Raw genomic sequence first — 6,826 nt, 5'->3', positions numbered from 1 at the left:
TCCTGGAGGGTGGTGGGGGGGGGGGGGTCCAAGTTACATTCCCTAATTTTTTTCCCCTGTTGAACTGTTTTTTAAAATAAAATAAAATGTTGTTGCAAATTTTCTGAAAAAGACTCCAGTGTGACTCCTTACACTCGCACACCTTTCACCCCACACTCCTAAAACACCTTTAACTGACACCCCTCCAACCTCCACCCCACACAACAGTACCAGAATAGACACAATCACTAGAGAGGGTACACAGAGACAGAGTCAAAAATATAAACTTTATTTAACAAACAACAGCAAACACAGATAAAGTTAAATAGACAAACTGGCCCAAACTAGGAGGGGGAGAACTTGTCCGCGGGTTTTATTATTCTCTTCCCGAGAACAGTCCTCCTTCTAGTTTGGGTCGAGGCATTCTGAGACGGGGTCGGTGGGGTGGGTGCTGGAGGTGGTGGTGTAGGTGTGGGTGGGGGGGGCGTGTACGGTAATCTGAGGAGGGTTGGCCGTCTCCATTACCACGACCGCCCTCTCCATCAGTCTCCTTATCAGTCTCACCTCCTCCACGCTTTCGCGTAGGGATTGGTTTGACTCCCTAAGGATTGCCCGCAATTTTTTCCCCTCCTGGGCCACAAGGGAGAGCATTGCTTGGTCTGCGGCAGCGGCACGCCTGGACTCCTCCTGGCAGTGCTCGAGGATCCTTTCTCCAACGCCAGTTAAGATGGAGACGCGCCTCAGCCTGCCGCGTTCCCTCACAAGCCTCTCCTCTGCTTGGAGAGCACCTCTAGGTGGTGAGCCGGCTGGACCCAGGGCTGGCTCATCGTCATCTGAAAGGACCTCTGTTGGCAAAAAATGAGAAACAGAACTGTTAGTACCATCGAGACAGTCAAAACCCACCCTGGTGCACATGGTGGCCTTTTTTGGTTACATATTGTTAAACCAAGACTCTAAACAATGACCGGGGAGCACATGGTTAGTGTTTGTTTGCCCATGGTGGGCTTCTTCCTTTGCCTACTTTCACAGCAAGACTCACAACAATGAAAAGGGAGCACACGGTTAGTGGCTTGCGACATTGTCCTGCAACCATGGCTCGAAAGGAACAGTTCATGCACGCTCACCATCTTGGATCTGTATCCGCCTGCGCTGGGCAGGAGGTCCAGCCACCCCACGCTCCTCCTCCTCCTGCGTCCCGGGTATGAAATCTGCGAAGAAGGGAAAAAAAAGATCTAGGACCAAAGTGTGGCAAAGCAAGCTTCAAACCCTAAAGCAGCAACGTAGAGGGACTCTCTTCTGTCTCTTAGCAGTGCTGCTGCCCTGCACAAACAGAAAAGCACAAAGCAGTTAACCCCCCCCCCTTATTGCAACTGATACTTACCAACGTTTGTTGATGCCCCAGAATCACTGTCCTCGTCCACCGCTGCTGGAGACTCGAGGGGCCCCATCCCTGGCATCTGTGTCTCTGTGGACAAGAGCAGAAAATAGTGAAAAAGGAGCAAGCATACAACCTGAACCACACAGCATGCTCCCAAAGTAGTGGCTACAGTACTGCAGAAGGCCTATGGCTGAGGCATGCTGCAAAACTTTTTGGGTTCTTGGTCAAACATAACCGTTTTAAAAAGCCACCATAGCAAGCAGTCCACAAACAGGCTAGCATATTATGCGTTGCAACGAACACACGGCATACAATAGTGAAAAAGGAGCAAACATACAACCTGAACCACACAGCAAGCTCCCAAAGTAGTGGCTAAAGCACTGCAGAAGGCCTATGGCTGAGGCATGCTGCAAAACTTTTTGGGTTGTTGGTTAAACACTACCGTTTTAAAAAGCCACCATAGCAAGCAATCCACAAACATCCTAGCATATTATGCGTTGCAACGAACACACGAGAAAACGATTCCCAAACGTCAGAACACACATTTGCTCGAAATTAAATATAAAATAAAAATAAAAGTGCTTACCGGAGGCAAGGGGCGTCTGCTGAGGAATCTCTTCAGGCTCCCCAGGAGCGATGGCGAGTAGGTCCAGCGTCACCATGTCCGCGCCTCGTTGCTGGACCGGGGGTGGAGGCCGGATGGTGGACAAGGTGCCCTCGCCGGGATCCTCCTCAGCGGGTGGTTCCTCCACCGGGGCAGCCGGCTTCTGAACCACCTTCAGGCTCCTCCCGACGCGCTTCGGCCTGCCGGCTCCGTCCCCGTCGCCGTAGAGTGGGCGCTGCTCCTCGAAGTACGGGCAGGTTACTTTAGCGTTGCCGGAACCCTTGTTGAGGTTCACGGCCCGCATGTACTCCGCCCGCATGGTCTTTGTTTTTGACCGGCATTCAAGGCCGGTCCTGTTGTGGCCCAGGGCACGCATCTTGATGGCCACTTGTTCAAAGACCTCCCGATTCCTGTGTGAGGACTGGAAGGCGTCCTGGATTTTCTCTTCCGAGAAAATCGCGATCAGGTCCCTGATCTCCGCGTCCCTCCATGTTGGCCCCCTGCCGGTTGCCTGGACGGACGACGCTTGTGAAGAAGATTCCATGGTGCCTTCGCGAGTAGCTGAGCAAAATGGAGGTGGTGCGAGGTGCAGGGTGCAACGGATCATATACCTTCCCGCACACAAAGACAAAGGGACTAGCCGGCTCCTGATTGGTGGAGGGCAGTAGGGGACACGCACATTGGCCACATGAGGTCACATGTCACGTTCAAAACTCCTCGCACGGGAACAGGATCTGCCCCTAATGGCCAGATTAGCGCCCTTGTTGTTTGACTTCTCGCATGCGCTGATTCGTTTACACGCGAGAAGAGCAGTTTGTACATGCAGCGGGAGCCATTTTACTGAAATGTCCGCCATTACAAAAACGCATGCCGGTGTTCTACCGAGAGCAAGTGCAGCGGTACGCGACAGTTCCCCAATAATATTCACCAGCCAAAGCATAAATCAATGACATGTTACTGGCGAACGTTCGTTGGCACGCTCAGAGGAAAGTTTTTTAAAATGAACGGTGGACGGCGACTCCGCTTGCCGGAGGTCTAGCCGCCGATGGAAGGGGTTGTCCGCACCCAAGCACAAACACGCACCCGGAACTACACAAAGACCCACTACACATAAACCGCCCCTCATGATATCACCTCGAATCATTTCTATTGAACCCCTCTAAGCTAAACAGGAGACTGCGAGCGGCGAACGTTCGTTGGCACGCTCAGCGGAAAGTTTTTTAAAATGAACGGTGGACAGCGACTCCGCTTGCCGGAGGTCTAGCCGCCGATGGAAGGGGTTGTCCGCACCCAAGCACAACCACGTACCCGGAACCACACAAAGACCCACTACACATAAACCGCCCCTCATGGTATCACCTCGAATCATATCTATTGAACCCCACTAATCTAAACAGGAGACTGCGAGCGGCGAATGTTCGTTGGCACGCTCAGAGGAAAGTTTTTTAAAATGCTCCCTGTACGTTGACTCCGCTAGTACTGGCCGAAGGTAGACGGGGTTTTAAGCTTTGGACAAATGTTTGGAACGTGACGGTGTGTGCCACTGTGCTTTTGAAATACTCTTGTGGTGTCCGGGCAGAATTTCCGAAAGTGATCGTGCTAGAAAGCCAGTCGCTGTCTCGTTGCCTCGTTGATCCCCGCTCGCTCGGAGAAAAAAAAATGGCGAACAGTTCGCCGGAAGTTTGGAGGAAAGGCTCGGGAGGAGGGACTTTGAAGAACCCGCAACAATGGTAACGCACAAGTCTTTGGCGCTATTGTCGCAGATTGGTTGCAGGAGTGTATCGCTATCCGGAGGGTGAATCCACTTTTCTGGATTCCCCTAGAAGCGCTACAACGAAGCGCTTTTTGCGGGTCGGTTGCAGGACTGTTGCAGATTGTCTACGACGTCGTGGGTTATGGCAAATTAGTAGCGTTTCCAATTAGCAACCATTGTGCTACTTTGAAGCCGTGCGAAATGGCCCATGATATTTACTCCTTGCTGTGCAGTTAGGGAAAACCAATACAAAATGATGTACCAATGGTACCTTACTCCGGCAAAGATTGCAAGTGGAATAAAAAAAATGCAAGATAAGTGTTGGAAATGTAAGGCTGAAAAGGGGGATCACTATCATATGTGGTAGGGTTGTAAAAAGGCAAGAAAATATTGGAGTGGGATACTTGAGGAATTTTTTAAAACTCATGAATTGTAACTTGGAGAAAAAAAACAAATTTTTAAAATTTAGTTTTGTAGAGGGGAATATTCCTAGAGATAGGAGGTCCGTACTTCTCTATGCAGTATCAGCAGCAAGAAAGTTGTATGCAGCTAAATAAAGAAATTCAGAAAGCACTACCATAGAAGACGGGCTAAATAAGATGTTGAGCCTTGCAGACTCAGCTAGATTAACAGCACTACTAAATAATAACCTGGAGAAATACTATGAACAGTGGACACCTTTCTGGAACTACATGATGAAATTCTTTCCGGACTCTGCAAAATTTTATAAGACATAAAGAAAGTGAAGCAGCAGATAATTCTAGTCAATTTTTCTTAGCACAGGAGGACGGTTTATTTGTCCAGGAGGGGGAGCTGGATGGGAAGTCAATTTTTAGGTTGTAATTGTGATGTTAGTGTTATTTTTGTATGTGTTTTATGTTGTTGTTTTGTTCATTGGTGATGTTGTTATTTGTAGATGTTAATAAGCATAATAAAATGTTTTTTTTAAAAAGAGTCAGCAACCAGCTCATGCTTAGAAGACATAAAAAAAGATGGAAGCCTTACTAAAGCTGAGAATGGTGAATGCCTACATGTGAGATCTCCTGGAACACACACACACAGAGTGCCAGAGTGGAAGAAAGGTGAGGATGTTGGTATATTTATTTTCAGACACATTCACTGGAGCCTAGACATGCGGACTGAGGAAGGGGGAACTTGGTTGCACCCTGGCTCAGTGGCAGAACATCTGCTGGGCATGCAGGAGGTCCTAAATTCAATCCCAGGTATTTCCAGTTAAAAGACCTGGAAGTATTTACTTTCTTGCTAACTTACTTACTTACTTGGATTTTTATACTGCCCATTCTTTGCGGCTCTGGGAGGTTTACATGGAACACTGCATGAATTTACATGGAACATTATAACAATCTATAACATTATATAATTTTCAATAGAATCACAATCTAACAGTAACAATTACAACACAACATGAATAACAACAACGCTGGGGAGATCAAATTGTTCAGTCATGGCAGGGTGTCTGAAGGGGGACCAGAAGATGTTCCGAGTTGGTTGGCCTCAAGCAAATGCCTAGTGGAGGAGCTCCCTTTTGCAGGCTGTGCGGAAATGCGGGAGTTCAGGCAGGGCTCTGATTTCCTCAAGGAGCTCAATCCACCAGGTGGGGGCCAGGACCAAGAAGGCTCTGGCTCTTGTTGATGTCCGACACGCTTCTCTGGGGCCAGGAGTCCGCAGCCAGTTCAAGGTGGCAGAGCGCAGAGCTCTTCTGGGGGTATAGGTAGGGAGGCGGTCTCTCAGATACACTGGGCCCAGACCGCGTATGGCCTTAAAGGTGATTACCAAAACCTTAAGCTTAATCCGGAATTCAACTGGGAGCCAGCCAAGTTGTTGGAGAACCGACCGGAGGTAAGATCTCCATGATGTTTTAGTGAGAATCTTAGCCGCAGCATTCTGCACCAAGATCAAGGATAAGGGTAGGCCTGCGTAGAGTGAGTTGCAGAAGTCCAGTCTAGAGGTGACCATCGTGTGGATCACTGTGGCTGGGCGCTCTGGGTCCAGGTAGGGCGCTAGTAGCTTGGCTTGGCAGAGGTGGTAAAATGCCAGCAGCACTACCTTTATGACCTGGGCTTCCATTGTAAGGGAAGCATCCAGGATCACGCCCAGGTTCCTGGCGGAGTGAGTCACTAGGAGCTGCATACCGTCCAGAGTGGGCAGGGGCGCTTCCTCCCAGGATCCCTTCCTACCCAACCACAGGACCTCCATCTTTGCAGGGTTGGGCTTCAGACGATTCTTCTTGATCCATTTTGTCACTGCTTCCAGACATCTGGCGAAGAGTTCTGGGGGAGAGTCAGGGCGGTCATCCATCAGGAGGAAGAGCTGAGTGTCATCCGCATATTGGTGGCAACCCAGGCCAAACCTCTGCACCAGCTGAACCAGAGGGCGCATAAAGATGTTAAATAATATAGGAGAGAGGACTGCTCCTTGTGGGATGCCACATGTGAGCTGGTGCTGGTTAGATACTCTCTCTCTCCCATCGCTACCCTCTGTCTGTGACCCGGAGGAAAGAAATCAGCCATTTAAGGGCTGTTCCCCATATCCTGGCATTGGCTAGGCGGTGGGCTAGGAGTTCATGATCTACTGTGTCAAACGCTGTTGACAGGTATGAGCAGCGCAGACCTACCTCGGTCTAGCTGGCGTCAGGTGGGTTGATGCTGCAGTGCGTAGAGAAAAGCAGTGTATAAAACCCTGCTCTTCTTTTTCAGTGTGGAGTTGGAAGGGGCCATACAGACCATCTGGTCCAAACCCCTGCTCAATGCAGGATCAGCCTATAACATCCAGGATAAGGATCTGTCCAGCCACTGCTTGAAGACTGCCAGTGAGGGGGAGCTCCCCACCGCCTTAGGCAGGCCATTCCACGGCTGAACTAGACTCATAAAATCCTAGAGTGGGAAGGGGCAATGCAGGCCATCTAGTCCCACTCCCTGCTCAATGCAGGATCAGCCTAGAGCATCCAGGATAAGTATCTGCCCAGCAATTGCTTAAAGACTGCCATTCAGTTTTGCTGTATGATGCACATTTTAAACCACTACAGATTGTTTGTGTGTGTGTGTGGGGGGGGGGGTATTTTTGGAGAACAGAGTAGTGGACCTCTCCAAAA

General features: G+C 49.7%; 1 protein-coding gene across 2 annotated transcripts in view; it reads right to left on the bottom strand.

Moving 5' to 3' along the window:
• ABL1 (ABL proto-oncogene 1, non-receptor tyrosine kinase) overlaps positions 1-6,826 on the bottom strand; it is a 263,258-nt gene that overhangs the window by 122,365 nt on the left and 134,067 nt on the right. The gene's annotated exons all lie outside the window — the stretch shown is intronic.

The sequence above is a fragment of the Paroedura picta genome, chromosome 12 (assembly GCF_049243985.1).
Source record: "Paroedura picta isolate Pp20150507F chromosome 12, Ppicta_v3.0, whole genome shotgun sequence".
NCBI classification, from domain to species: domain Eukaryota; kingdom Metazoa; phylum Chordata; class Lepidosauria; order Squamata; family Gekkonidae; genus Paroedura; species Paroedura picta.
Note: the sequence above shows the minus strand (reverse complement) of the source record. Positions and strands in the feature narration are given on the sequence as shown.